The sequence below is a fragment of the Acomys russatus genome, chromosome 18 (genome assembly GCF_903995435.1).
Source record: "Acomys russatus chromosome 18, mAcoRus1.1, whole genome shotgun sequence".
Lineage (NCBI taxonomy): Eukaryota > Metazoa > Chordata > Mammalia > Rodentia > Muridae > Acomys > Acomys russatus.
Genome location: NC_067154.1, coordinates 54229529 through 54245844, shown reverse-complemented (window position 1 = coordinate 54245844; position 16316 = coordinate 54229529).

The following is a 16316-nucleotide window of genomic DNA, read 5'->3' as shown; positions in this document are numbered from 1 at the left end:
AGGGGTATGAATTTGACAGTATGAGAGGAATATATGGAAGAAAAATAGGGAAAATAATATAATTATACTGTAATCTCAAGAATAGAAGAAATAAAATAAAATATATTTACAGAGATTGGAATTTTGGACTCGTGGAATTTTTGCCCAGTCATGATGGTTGAAACTGAATTTTGCAATTGCTCTACCACTGAACAATATCCCAACATATGTGGATTAAAAGTAGTTTTAGCTAATTCATTTATTAATTTCTATTGAGGAAAGCTTTTGCTATTAACTTTAGGCTGGCCTTCAGCTGTTATTCTTCCTACTTCTGCAGTGCTCAGATGGGAAACAAGCCTGACTTTATAGAATTATTGTTAACTTACCTTACGAACCTAATGTGATTCTATTGTTATGTGAAACTTCTTGTGATGGTATTGTTGACTTAAAGACAGCTCATTGGAATGATTGATAAATCGGATGTTGAGCTTCTGCAGTTGCTATTTAAGACAGGAATGATTGATGTTAGAAACATTGATCCCTTAATGACTAGGGTAATAATTCACTAGGAATGAATAAGCCAGATGTTGACATAATTTGCTTATAATGGTAGGATTTTATACTGTAGACTTTCTAGACCTAGAGTTAAAAATTAGAATAGTTATGTAGATACTTATTTAAGCCTTCAAAACCCAGCATAATTAATTTTAAAGAAGACATTTTTAACTCAAAATTTTGGGAAACTAAGCAAACATAGAGACTGGATAAGGCATGTTTAGATCATAGTCAATAGGTCATCACACATGGCATACAGAAAGTGATGTACATCTCCAAAGTTATTGTGCAAAGTTTTGAATTATGCATTTTATATCTGCTTCTTTAGGAATTGTTTGCCTGGCTTTGCTTGCAGGAAAACTATCGCTCATTTTACATAATGAATGTACTAGGATATGAGAGATTGTCATTTTTGTTCAATTCACAAGTCAGGGTTTTAATAAAGAAAGCAGTTGTCTCCTTTTGGGGAGACATCCCAATTAAGTTCCTAATTGCATGGTTGTGTGCGGAAAAATAATTCACTTCTGCAAGTTCTTTCATAATTTATTACATAAAAACATAACAAATGTCTAATTTCAATCTAATAAGAAGATATTTGCTTATAAACAGTATTACTTTAATCTTTTCTAATATGATACTTTTACGCTACTATAATTTAATTGTGAAACTTTTTGCTCTCACCCCTAAATTCTGAGTTGTGACCCATGGAGCTATAGTAATTAAACCATTCATATCTGATGACTGTTGCTGACACTTTGAAAATGAAACCTACAAAATCATTTCTTATGAGCCAAAATGTAGCATAGAGGATCATCCAGGAAGTTTATGCTTTCCTGGACTTGAAAGTTGAGTTTTGTCTCCATAAATACTTTTAAGATTGAACAGAAAAATGTTTGGTATAAAAATATCTTTCTTACAACCATAATGAAATTAAGGGTTTTCTTACCTTCTCACTATGCCGAGAATACCCTTATTGACCCATGCCACCCCCAGCTTGCCTTTTAGCATAAAACATCACACACAGAGAAGCAGTGTGAAATTTTCCTCTCCATAGTGATTATTTGTTACTAGGGACCAACGGCTAATCTTGAAATAATTCATTAGTAGGACAGTGTCTTAGCTTTTGTTCCTTTCTTTGACAAGACACAATGACCAAATCAATGCTTATAAAAGAAAGAATTTAATCGGGGTCTGGCTTATACTTACATGCAGTTAATCGTGTTAGTACTATCATGGTAGAAAGCATGGAAGCACACAGACAAGCATGGACCTTGAGAAGTAGCTACATCCTGATGCTTTCGAAACCTCAAATCCCAACTTCAGCAACACACCCCCAAAGTACCTCCTAATCCTTCCCTGATAGCTCATAAACTAGGGACAAAGCAGGCAAATATATAAGCCTATGAGGGCCAATCTCATTCGAACCACCACAGTGTTGTGGGCAGAGTTGACAGCCCTTGAAACATTAAGGTGGTGATAGTCCTACAACCAGTGTAACCTCTTTATGAATCACTAAGGTTATGAATCATGGCAAGGTGATCTGCATTCTGGATCCCATGGTAGACACTTTAGACTGCAAAGGTTGGGTAAAATCTTTGGTCAATTAAATAAAGAAATGCTTGTTAATACCCGCTCTGGTTCAAGCACTGCACTGGAAGATTTAGAAGCCCCAAGAACTGTGGATTCCCACATAAAGCTCAGTTACAATTTAGTAATTATCCCAATTAAAAACAAATGGCCTTTTCTTTGATTATACCAGTCTCTTTGATGATCAGTCCATAGCTTTGACAGTACTTTCTACACTAGCCTCTTCAGTTTTTCCCAGTTGCCAATACCCTATACTATATATGAACCACAAAACACAATATGACTCGTACTTTAACTTTACTAGTTGTGTCTATCTCACTAGCATTTCATACTATTAAAATAAATATTGACTCCACATTAGAAAGAAAATTTAAAATCAGAACGAGTGATGACATATACTCTTAAGATGATGAGGAGAGAAGTACAAATTTTAAATTCAAATGGCAAATATTGCACAGTAACTGAAATAGTTGATAAATGATATATTTACACAATGAAAACTTTTTTCCTAGCTACTTTTTAAATTTTTATTTAGTTATTTATTCAATTTACATCCCAACTGTAGCCACCTCCCTCCTCCTCTCTGGGTTCCACCCTCTCTCCTTCTGTCGTCTTCCTCTCCTGTTTCTGATAAAAAGGGAGTGCTCCCACCAACTCACCTGTAACTCATCAAGTTGCATCAGGATTGAGTTAGTCCTCCTCCCCTGTAGGCAGCCCCACCAAGAGGGAAGTGATCAAAATCCTCAGAGACCTACCGAATATGGCACTTAAAGATGTTTTTAGTATTCTAAAGATTATTTGAAAACAAGACAAGTTAACTCCTGGCAACACCCAGCCTGACTCAAAGAATATGATGAGGATTAAAGAACCTCCTTATGGAATTGGCTTCACATGTGGCAAATAAGACACTGGGCAAATTGTCCTGCTTTCTTCCACAGACAGAGTTCTGCCTAAAAATAGGGAAGTTTAGACGCAGGCAGGGTAGACTGCTGAACTCTGTCAAGATTGGGTAAGGAAGTCCTCAATAGCTCCTGCCTCACAAATATGTCTGTCACACATATTAGGCCAGAAGGCTGAGGAGGATGCTCCAATGTTATAGAGAATTTTGGGTGACTGTTCAGGTAGTAAACTGTCTCAGTCATTTTTTCATTTTGGAAGCTGCTAACTTACACTTCTGGTTCACTCAGATATTTAAGTTTTATTCTTTTTCAAATCTCTGACGAGGTTGAAGACAAGAAGGTTTAGACCTTCAATTAAGCTTAATAGGTTAGGGGTTGAGATGTGTTTAGATCAAGATAGATGTTTAAGTTAATAGAGATGAGATACGATAGACATTGATCTACATTCAGAAATTTAGACGCAACAGGATACAAAAGATGCTTACTTCAAGTTTGACAAATACAAATAGCCAAATCACTGTGAATGTAACATTTATATAATTCCTGATTGTCTTATGATTCCTCCTGCTGTATGTAGTTTATTTTACCCATGTTTAATAATATAAATGTATATGTTAAAAAAGAAAACATAATAAAAAAAATTTTTTTTTTTAAGCAGGTAACAGAGTCCATGTCAGAGATAGCCTGTTCTTCCTACTAGGGGATTCACATGAAGCCTGAGCTGCCCATTTGCTACATCTGTGTAGAGGACCTAGGTCCAGTCTATGCATAGTCCTTAGTTGGTGCCTCAGTCTCCACAAGCCCCTCTGGGCCCTAATTAGTTGGCTCTGTTGGTCTTTTTGTGGAGCTGCTGTCACTGTCAGGTCATTCTATCCTTCTCCCCACTTTTTCACGAGACTCCTTAAACTTTGCCCAATGTTCAGCTATGAGTCTCAGCCTTTGTTTTGAACTGCTGCTGGGTGGAGGTTCTCAGAGGACAACTATGCTAGGATCCTGTCTGTGAGCATAGTTGAGTATTGTAAGTTGTGATATGGGCTAGCTTTTTATCATGAGGTGTGTCTCAGGTTGGACCAAGCATTTTCCCTCAATTTCTGTTCCATTTTTTTCCTGCATATCTTATACACAGGGTAGATTTTAGGTGGAAATTTTCATGGGTGGGTTGGTGTTACCCTTCCTCTACTAGGAGTCCTGTTTAGTTAGAGGCTATCCTCTTTAATCTCCATTATCCCTGGTACTAGGAGTCTCAGCATGAGTCAGCCCCATATCTTCCCGGAAGCCTACCCTATGCTATGTCTCCAGCTTGTTACAGAAATTCCTCTACTCACAGTTTCTCTTCCCTCTGCAAGCCTCTATACTCTGCCTCCTGCTCTCCATGTCTGGTCTTCATCCTCATTTCTCTCTGCTCTCTCTTTCCTACTTTGTTCCCTCTCTTCAACCACTTACGCTATCTATTCTATTTCCCCTTCTGATTGAGATTTAAACATCCTTCTTTGGTCCTCCTTGTTACATATCTTCTATGCGAAATGTAACATTTTTCTCCTGTACTCCATGGATTAAATCTACTTATGAGTGAGTACACACCTGAAGATTGTTTATTAGTTATTAAAGTATCATTCTAACAAAGAAAAACACCTATCAAAACAAACAAAACAAAACCAGCTTCTTTGTGACTTTATAAATTTGGATTATTAAGTATTTAATAAACTCACTTATTTAAAACTAAAAATATAGCAATTGTAGATCATTGTGGTAGATTGAATATGTATGGCTCCCATAGATTCATGTGTTTGAATGCTTAGCCATGGAGGGTGGCCCTATTAGAAGGAGTGGCCTTACTGGAGGAGGCATGGCTGTGTTAGAGGAAATGTGCCACTGTGAAGGTTAGACTTCATGATCTTAAATGCTGAGTCCACACCCACTGTGCAATGCAGTCTCTTCCTGACTGCCTTCTGATCAAGATGTAGAACTCTCATCCGCCATCACCAAGTCTGCCTACACACTGTCATTCTTCCCAACATGATGATAGTAGACTAAACCTCTGAAACCTTAAGCTCGTCCAAATTAAAATATTTTTCCATAGGAGTTGCCTTGGTAATGGTGTCTCATCACAGCAGTAAAACCCAAACTAAGACAATCATTATCTAGCCTGTACAAGACACTCAAAGGATTTTAGGAGCAAACATGAAACAGCTTATAACTTTTCTAGTAACTTTGATTTTGTTAAAACAATGAGACAGCTCTGGGACAGCTGGCAGAAACAGGTCCAAATTGTATGCTGACAATGTCTTGGTTTACATCAGTTTTTAGTGGAACAAAATATAATGCATCATTTATTTTTTCCATTAATATTATTAAGTATGAGGATCCATGAGCACTTATTTTATGGTCTAGAGTGATTCATTCCTCACATCTTTACCAGCTAAAAATAAATTAAGATCAGCAAGGTTTCTTCATATATAACAAAGAAGTGAATACAAGTAATAAACACAATCAATGATAGTGAAAAAAAAAAAAGAAGCTATCTTCTCACCCTTTATCTAAGATGATGACTGACCAGAAACCTATCAATACTGACACTCTTTTCTCATTCTTGATAAAAGTAGGACAATTTAATTTGAATCAATGTCATAGAGGTAATGTTTGTAAAATTAGCATATTTGAAATTCAGACTTTAATGAAAATTAATTCTAATGAAAAGATCTTAAGAATATCCATTTTTGTGGCCTGGACTTACCAAGACCTTTGTTGGTTTGCTAAAAATGTTTAAAAGTTCCCCAGCTGTTTGTTTAACGGGAACAAAATTTGATTAACTTTGATGACAGATTCACTTGTCTTGAGTAAAGATTATTGGTTGGAAATCCTTTGCTACACTTTCCATTGGAAAGTAGTATCTGTTTCCTTTTTCTATGACCCATGGCTGTTCTCAGATTTATATGCTCTAGTTTCAGGCAGGATGTCTTGAAATGATCAGCAAGTTTCATTTTGTAGCATAAAGCTATTCTAAAATATAGATATAGTGAGAAGAGACTCGGGCACCTATACAAAGAAGCCATTTCAAGAGTCTCAGATACGTCTCCGTCACAGTTAGGCTCTTGGACATCCCTCTCAGGTAAATGTATTAAATCCTTCTCCTATCACACCTGTAAAAGGAAGAGCCAAGTGTGAAGAAGTTGAGGTCACTGGGGCATGGCCCTTTCTTTCTCTCTCTACTTCCTAGTCCCCATGTTGGATTTCTATTCGTTTCTGGATAAACAGGTACAAGTTCAAATTGACTCAATTTAATTGCATATAGTAAAACATGACTTGAAGAAATTAAGCTTACCATAGAATTTGCAGAATATTTCACTAGGACTTCTTTGGAAAGTAAAATTGTTTTTATTTCCATAGTTGTCTATCTGACTAACATATTCAAAGTCATAATGGCCTAAGGTAAAGCATAAAATATAAAATGTCACACACACACACACACACACACACACACACACACACACACACACACACACACACGCACACAAATAAATGATGCCAGGCATGTAACCATTAACTTTTAAAAAAGTGAAACATCTCTCAATTTAAACAGTGATGGCTTAAAAAATACCTTCTCAGGAAATATTTCCTGCTACTCCCTCGCCTTCACCCAAGCTAGTTACCCCCCTTTGTTTCTTTGAGAAGTTTCACTTCTATGTTCATGCCAATATAAATACATAATTTTACCTATGTACATAAAACCTAGAACTGACACACCACAGTTTAGTGAAAACCTTTGGTAGTTTCCTTTTGCATTTATTAGTTTTACATTTTTTCATACACTATATTTTGATTGCATTCTTTCTCCTCTTCAAAGTCCTACCAGCTGCTCTATAACTCCCTACACACTCAAGTTCTCTCTCCCAAAACAAATTCAAAACTCAAAACAAACAAACAAAAAAACCAAAAAGACAAAAATACCAAAACAGAAACCCAAACACACACACAATTATGGAATCCATTTTGTGTTAGCGAAGTCAGCTACTACTAATCATGGCACCTGCCCTAGAGTGTGGTGGACATACCCTGTGTCTCCACTGATAAAGTCATTTTCCTTTTCAGGGCTCAAGTAAATTACAAATGGCTTCTTGGTTTGGGGTAGGACATTGTGGTTTCTTCTCAGTTCTGGGATTTTTGCCTAGTGTGAGCCTGTTCAGCTTTTGTGTTAATCCACTCTCTATGAGTATTTATCCTTATTGGTCCTGTAATGTTTGGAACATACTTGATCTTTGGAGTCACTCACTACACCTGGTACTTGCAATCTTTCTTTCTCCTCTTCTGAATAGAACCCAGAGTCTTAAGCAGGGGGAGCGAGCAGATGTAATTGAGGATTAGCAAGGAGTAAGGAACAGAGTCTTTGGAGTAATGCTTAGGTATAATACTAGAGCTGGATCTTGTAGTAAATCAACCTTCACACTAATTTCCATAGTGCCTATTTAAGTTTGTACTCCCATCAGGATTCTTTTTCCCAGGATTCTCACTAGCATCTACTGTCATTTGTTTTATTCATCTTGGACATTTGAACTTGGGTAAGGTATAATTTCAAAGTAGTTTTCATAGGTCTGGAGAGATGGTTTAGTGGTTAAGAACACTGACCTGCTATTCCAAATGACCTTAGTTCAATTCCCTGCACCCACATAACAGCTTATATTTGTCTGCAACTCCAGTTCCAAGGAATCTGACACTTTTTTTACTTTAAGAAAATGGATATTGTTCTTTATTTCTTATGTATATTATAACTATAAAATTATCTTACATCACTGTTTTTTGTTTGTTTGTTTGTTTACTCTACATCCAGATCAACCCACCTTGTCATATAGCAAGTTGCAGTAGGACTAGGTACATCTTCTTTTATTTCCAATTAGGGGAGAGGGATACAAGAGTAGGCATCAGAGTCACATACAGCTGTTGCTTCTGCTGTTAGAAGTCTGACACTTTTAATCCAATGCAGATAAAATAAAATAAATAAAATATTTTTTTAAAAATTTAAAAAGTTTTCACTTGCATTTCTCTGATGTCTTTAATGTTGATACTTTTTTCTGTGTGTTACTGAAATTGAGTAGTTTCAAGATAATGACCCATTTTTACCCATTTTCCACAAACACTGTTTTATTCTTCCTAATAGTTGAATAAAGTTCCATTGTGTCTGTGTAACACATTTTCTTTACTTCACTGTTGACAGGTATGTAGGTGGTTCTATAACATAACTATTGTTAAAAATACTGCAATAAAAATTAATGTGTCAGTATCTCTATGATACATTGACTTTGATTCATGTAAATATTCAAATGTAATATGCTGGGGACACATTTTAGTACTATTTTGAGGTTTTTCTTTCAGGAATACACATTTTTATTTCCATGAAGTTTGGAAGAATTTACATTCTTTCAAGCATTGTAGAAAGTTTTATTTTTTCTTCTATACTGACCTGTTGCAAGATATTTGATCCCAATGTGTATCCTGAGATTGCAAACTATGAAAACTTATTTCTTGTTTGGTGTGGCTTAGGCCTAATGCACACCTTTAATCCAAGAACTTTCTGTTTACTGTAAACAGGTGTTTATGGTGTTGTTCAGCCTTAGACCACAGCTTTAAATCTTTTAATTGCTCTATGGATGAGTTTCTTCTATGCTGTTTTTGAAAAAAAAAAATAAAGGCATAAGACTTGTTTTTTGGATATTCTCAGGATCCTCTTCTTACAGCATGTATGTTAGGAGAGTTTAGATCTGTTAGCAATGCCGCTTTAGAAAGTCATAGACACTCACATGGGAGTCCTAATGTAGGAACTGTGGTGAGAATGGAGTTTCTTCATAGCAACATCCACAATGCTAATTATGACAGTCTAAGGAAGTGCCATTCTAACCAGAAAAACTACCACTTCAATTCAGAGACTAAAAATAAAGATGCAATCATAATGTCTTAATTACTGTTTAAGATAATGGATTAACTGTGGCAAATCTTAGTTATCAGTGTTTTTACTATTATGGAGAAATGAGCTATGAGGCCATGAACCAATGTGGAGAACACTGAACCATGTACCATTTAGTAAATGAAGTGAATATCTAAAGGCCTGTACGGTGTGAGTCTGAACTATATAACTACCCCCCTCCCCCAGTGTGTAAAGAAATGAAAGAAACAACTATTCCTAGGATGTGAAGTAGTTGGGACAAAGATGAGAATAAACACAGAAAACACTAATTCTAAGGAAGTAAAAACACTATGTTTAATAGTAAAATGATAGATACATACCATTAGCCATATATATAATTTTGGTTTTCCTTGAAATTTTTTTTTTATTTTTTATTTGTTCATTTTACATCCTCATTGTAGCCCCCTGACTTGTTGCCTCCCAGTCCCACCATCCCTCCCTATTCCCTCTCTCTCCCTCCCTAGTCCTCAGAAAGGGGGAGCCCTCCTCCCTTAACATCTGACCTCAGCCTATGAAGTCTCATCTGGACTGACTGGATCCTCTTCCTCTGTGGCCTGGCAAGGCCGCCCAGCCAGGGGGAAGTAATCAACATGTGGAGACCAGAGTCTATGTCAGAAGTAGTCCCTACTCTCCATATTATTGGTTCCACAAGGAGACTGCGGTATCTATCTACTACATCTGAACAGAGGGTCCAGGTCTTCACCATGCATGGTCCTTGGTAGGTGCATCAGTCTGTACAGCAACTCCTCCTCTGCCCAGATTTGTTGGCTCTATTGGTCTCCTTGTGGAGATCCTGACCCATCCAGGAACTTTTATTTACCATCTCTTCCATAAGACTCCCTGCACTCCACCCAGAAGTTTGGCTGTGTGTCTCAGGATCTGCTTGGATTCCTGCTGGGTTGTGTCTTTCAGAGGACCTCTCTGGTAGGCTCCAGTCCTGTTCCTTCTCTTCAATTGCTTATGGTATCTATTATATTTGCCCATCTGAATGAGAATTAAACAATCTCCCTAGGGTTCTCTTTGTTATTTAGTGTCTTTAGGTCTGTATATTGTAGTGTACTTATCTTGTATTATTTGGCTAATATCCACCTATAAGTGAGTATATACCATACATGTATTTCTGGGTCTGGGTAACTTCATTCAGGAAGACCTTTCTAAGTTCATTAGGGAAAAGCAAATCAAAATGACTCTGAGGTTCTATTTACTCCTATCCTAAGATCAAAAACTCAAGTGAAAGCACATGCTTACAAGGATGTGGAAAAGGGGGAACAATCCTCCCTTGCTGGTGGCGGTGAAAACTTTTACAACCACATTGGAAATTAATCTGGCACTTTCTCAGAAAATTGGAAATAGTGGTACCTCAAGACCCAATAATACCACTCCTGGGCATATACATGAAAGATGATCCACCATATAACAAGGACGTTTGCTCAACCGTGTTCATAGCATCTTTCTGCAGGATTTCCTTGCAAGTCCTTCCACTCAGATCTCATTGAGGCCCATGGAAAAGAGGATGAAAAGACTCTAAGAGCTAAAGGGGATGAAGGCCACAAAACAAACAAATAATGAGCTCTCAGAGACTGAAGAAGCAGATGCAAGACCTGAATAAGTCTTCACCAGTCTACAAACTTACATTATGGTTTTTATATGATTACTGAGTATGTGGAAGAGGGTCCTTTGAATTTTTTTTCTTTTTTTCTTTTTGCCTTTCTTGGGCTATTTTCCTTCCATTTGGTTTGGTTTGTCTTCTCTCATTTTGATGTGATAATTTTTGTTTATTTTATATCGTTTTATTCTTATAAACTGAATGAGTGGATGAGTGGATAGATGGATAGATGAAAATATACCCACTAGGATAAAGGTTTACAACCGAATGCCATTTATACTTGCTTTGAGATGGAAAACGATTTCTATAATACAGAGTTAGAGTGTATCCTCCACTGCAGGGCAAGCCTCATCTTCATAAGTAGCTGACCAAAATATAATGGCCTTCACAGAGTTGTGTGTTCTCTTACTTGGGAACAGTTCTTTTCTTTTTGGTTGGCATTTTATTTTGTTTTCTAGTTTGGAGAGCAGCTGTTGTTGCATTGGGTTTTCATTTGTTTTTTGAGAAAAAAACGTAAAACTGGGTAAACAGGGATGGGGAGTGGAAGAATATGATTGAAATATGTTTAAAATTTAAAATTGTATTAAACAATAAAATGTAGTAAAATATTTTTTCTTTTATACACTATATTTTCTTTTACTCCCAGGAATTGACATTATTTTTCCTGATAATTTTGGTTTATGACAATGAGTAAATGAATGTAAGTTATGAGGTATGTGTTTACACATGTACATATGTACACACATGTGTGAATTCTCTCCAAGATGACTTCATAAGCTAATCATATCATCTAAGTATTGGAGATAATTAGAGCAAGTGACTTGTGACTTCCCAGAAATAAAATTTCTCTTCTATTCTCTTATGTCCTTTTTCCATTTTTTGTAAGAAAACTAATTAAATTCCTTCCCTTCCTCCAAATTTCAGCTCTCAAAATGTCCCAAGCAGGGTGGGCAATTATCATTAGCTTGAAAAATAAGAGATATACCTGAGACAAGGGAATCACACCTGAGGAACTGCCCCAGATTTCCTGCCAGTGGATGTACCTATGGAGTACTTTTTCTTACTAATTTAAGAGGGCCAGCCCACAGAGCAATGCCAACCCTATGCAGATTGAATTGGGCTGCATAAGAAAGTTAGCTGGACATGCCATGGGAAGCAAACCAGTACTCAGTATTTATCCATGTATTTTGCATCGTGCTTCTGCCTTGAAATCATAGTGTGGTTTCCTACAACTAAGGCAAAATAGCATGTACATTGAAAGAAAATCTGTCCCCTCCAACATGCTTTAGGTCATGGTGTTTATGAATGCAACAGAAAGCAAAGTAGAATACCAACATATTTTACACAACAGCTCCTTTTTCTATGTTGTTTACTGTAAAGGAATAAATGAAAAAGCTTTTTCATGTATTTAAACCTTAATGTATAGTATAATAAAACATGTGTTATTTGCTTTTTATTCAATTTGTTTCTGTGATATCCATATGAACATTTAGATAATTGTTTTATTAACATAAAATCAGTGATGAGAATATGTATGAGTCATCATTTCTCCATTTGAAATATGGAAGAATGCTTCCAAGTGGTTCTGTTGTAAATAGTACTGGAAAGATTATTACAGTTTTCTCCTATTTCTCATATGGAGTACATTTTCTCGAGCCTTTTCATAGAGCTAGACTTTCTGTTTGACTTATGCACATCTATAATGGATTAATAGTTACAAATTTCCTCTAAAATGCCTGTTCACATTTACACTCCAAATTGCAATAAATGCATATTGTTATCAAACAGGGAAATTACTGAACTTTATATTTTATTGTCTGGTGTCTGTAAAATACATCTTATTACTATGAAGCTGTGGTGGATATAAAGCTGCTCTTTATCTTAATCATAGATACAGATTGTGTCAGGATCAGATATTTATAGACCGAACCTGAAAACAAAATAAGTTGAAATAATAAATACCAACTGCAACTGGGCCTTTAGCTGTAATGAAGATGCAGGGAAGTAATTCTCAAGAGATAGCATTTAAGATAAAGAGAAGTATAATAATTAAATAAGATGATTTTAATCATCACATATGGGTGTTCATTAACACATTATTAATACACTGTGCTACTTTTCTCTTTGCACATCTGAAGACTGAACCTATAGCTTCACAATTGGCAGGCAAGAGCTCTAGCATTCAGCTGTATCCTGAGACACTTTTATTTTTTCATCTTTCAGGCACCAAGGTCTTAGAAAATTGCCCAGACAAGCCTTGAATTTATGCTTTGTCTTCCCAAGCGTCTGGGATTGCAGGGCTGCTCCACTACATTCAACTGCACTGTTCTGCTCTTCAGTAGGCTGAAGAATTTCAAAATTTATATCCCAGGTTGGCCTCCTCCAACACACACACACACACACACACACACAGAGAGAGAGAGAGAGAGAGAGAGAGAGAGAGAGAGAGAGAGAGAGAGAGAGAGAGAGAACTTAATGGCAGATGCTTTTCATCCTATTTTCTCACCATTGCTTCCATAAATAAGCATGGAACCATGTTTTCTGTCTACAGTATAAGAGTTCCTGGGTGTATGTATTACTGTATCTTGTTTTTGTATTCTTTTATTCATTGATGGGCACTCAGTTATCTTCATACTGAGCTTTCATGAACAATTCTAAAACAAATGTTGGGGCACAAATAAGACAACTGATTTCTATTCAGTTGTCTATAGACACAGAAGAGATGTCTGCGATTCATGAGAGTGACTCATGTTTTCTTTGGAATTACAGCTTTCCACAATGGCTGCATGGAACATATTTCCACCTTCAGTTAACAATTTCATAATGAATCCTCACAGAGACATAAAACAAAGGGATTCTTGTTATCTATAACAATGTGAATGAAAGAGTCATCGTGGTACTTGACGTATGCCAGGCTTTGACGTCCAAATACCAAATAATTTCATGCATATATGGGCTCTGAATTTAGAGAAGCCCAAAGTAGAACTGATACCAGTGGCTTGCAGACAGAAGGAGTAATAGCAGAAAGGAAGAGGTTAATGAAAAAAATCCAAGTCTCATATTGCAAGAGTAATATTTTGTTAGGTGTTATACTCCATATGACCACAGTTAATATGTATATGATATAATTCAAAACTACTAAGAAAATATATTCACATATCCTAACCACAGGAGAGGTAGCAGATATTTTTAATTAGCTTAATCTAATATTTTAATATAAATTTCCATATATATATCTAAAATATTACATATGATACACATATATCATATATATTAGAAATTCAGTGCATGAGCATTTATATATATAAATTCCAACTATATTATATATGTATATATACATACATGAAAAATGAAAAGATACCTGGAAAAGGGAACAAAGAGAAAAATCTGTGAAAATCTTGAAAGTAGTTTCCTTGTTAATGAAAAGAATGAAGCATGAGGCAAGATTTTTGTTATCAATGATGACAGTATAAGATTTCAATGTTTATACACATAGCAGCCACTTTAACACAGAAAAATAAAATGTTTACTTAGTGAGAAAAGTTGGCATGGTGGCACACGTCTTTAACCCTAGCACTTGAGGGGCAGAGGCAGGTGGATCACTCTGAGTTTGAGGACAGCCTGGTCTAGAGAACAAGTCCAGGACAGCTAAGGCAACACAGAGGGACCTTGTTTTGAAAATACAAAAAGAAGAAGAAGAAGAAGAAGAAGAAGAAGAAGAAGAAGAAGAAGAAGAAGAAGAAGAAGAAGAAGAAGAAGAAGAAGAAGAAGAAGAAGAAAATAAAGAAATGAGTGAGAGGACTTTTTCCTTTTGATATTTAGTTAAAATAAATTACATCATTTCCTACATCTTCTCTCCTTACTTTCCTCTTATTCCTCAGATATCTGCTACCCCCCCCCAATTTTAGTGCTTACTCTTCTGTAATTAGTGTTTATATATATGTATATGTTCATATGTATATGCACAAACATAAATATAACATGCTGAGCCTGTTAAATATCGAATGTAAATATCGCTAGAGCTGACTACCACTATTTGTTTACCACTGGATAAGACTAGTTCTCTCTCTTTCTTTTTCTGTTTGCAATTGTTAATCATTAACTCTTATAATTTTTTACCTGGGTATATGCCTTATGAGCTTTCCCCACCTCTGTTGGGATATTGGGATGCCAAGTGTCCTTGGAATTGTTTAGGTCTTTCGAAAGCAGCCATGTGTTTGAGATTTCAAAGGTATAACATCCCTATCATAACTAGAAGACATAAGCTTGTAAATCAGTAAGCTAGGGCTGGGAAAATGGTTCTGGTAAGCTGCTTGCTGTTTAGAATAAGATCTGACTTCAGATTACTACACCCACATACAAAGTCATCTGTGGTAGCATATTTCCAGGTACTGGGTTATTATTGACCAACCAGTCTATCTAAATCAGGATTTCTGGCCCCAGTGAGAAATCCTGTCTAAAAAATATTAATATAGAAAAAAATGAAAGCTATCTGATGTTTCTCACTGGCCATCATACATACATACATGCACATACACTGCCAAAAACATTGTGAGTCCAACCTATGACTATATGCACACACATATACCATATGTGCACATAAAATAATAAACTAATAAAAGCAACCAAGAAAGCAAGAAAGAAACAATGACTAAAAAGAGAAAAGAAAGAATAACTTTTCAATGATCATTCTCTGAGTTCCTCTCCTAGGTGTCATCTATTGCTTCTTGATGGCGTTCAAAGTAGTTGTGGGCGTCTGTTCTTATACTTAGCTAATGTTTAATTTAAGATCATTTTTCAATGGTAGATATAATCATACACCTACTCATTTCTTAATACAGCTTGCCAGTTGAGGCTGTCCCCTTTAAGTAACTAAGGTAACAGCGGCTGTGACCACTCTCCCACATTGTTTTCTCTCTAGGAGTCAAATGACTCATAGCAGAAGCAAGGCCAAGCATTATGATGCTTTTGTGAAAATGAGCTTACACTTACCTGTGTGAGAGACTTACTGACAACTTTATAAATGATGGTATACACTGCACATGGGGCTCTTATAAACCCCAAACCAACAATGAGCTATGACTACAATCTCAAGCTGGAATGGATTTCATCTTGCATAGGCATTAGACCAATACCTGTTGCTGACCTGGAGTTGGTTAATTCCCTCAGCAGATGGCACACTTGTTTTTCCTTTGAAAACCCTTATTGCCATGTTTTTCACATCATCTACACTTTACAATTAGAACTGGAAGGACTGGAGAGATGGCTCAGCTGTTAAAGGCTAGGCTCACAACCAAAAAATACATTTTAATAGATTTTCTTTTATCTCTTCATTTTTGTCTATAGGACTCAGAAACTTATACAAAAAGAACCATCTTGAAGATAAACTTGGAGGACACTCCTGCACAGCATACCAGATTTAGCTTAGTTTCACCTCTGGGGATGTCTATGAATTTTATTAGCTGGTGTGGTAAGACTTATCTTGGGTGAGGCCGTTCTCTGGTTTGGGTAGTGGACTATATGAAGAAGAGAGAGAGAGCTAGGTACAAGTACTTCTTTCTACCTGCCCTTGACTATGAATACAGGTGCCTTCAGCACCTGAAACTAAGCCCTGCCCGTTGTTTTGATTTTCACTTTTGTTTTGGTTTAGTGTTTTTGATACATACTTTGGCTGTCCTGGAAATTACTATGTAGACCAGGCTGTTCTGGAACTCATGCAGATTTACCTGACTTT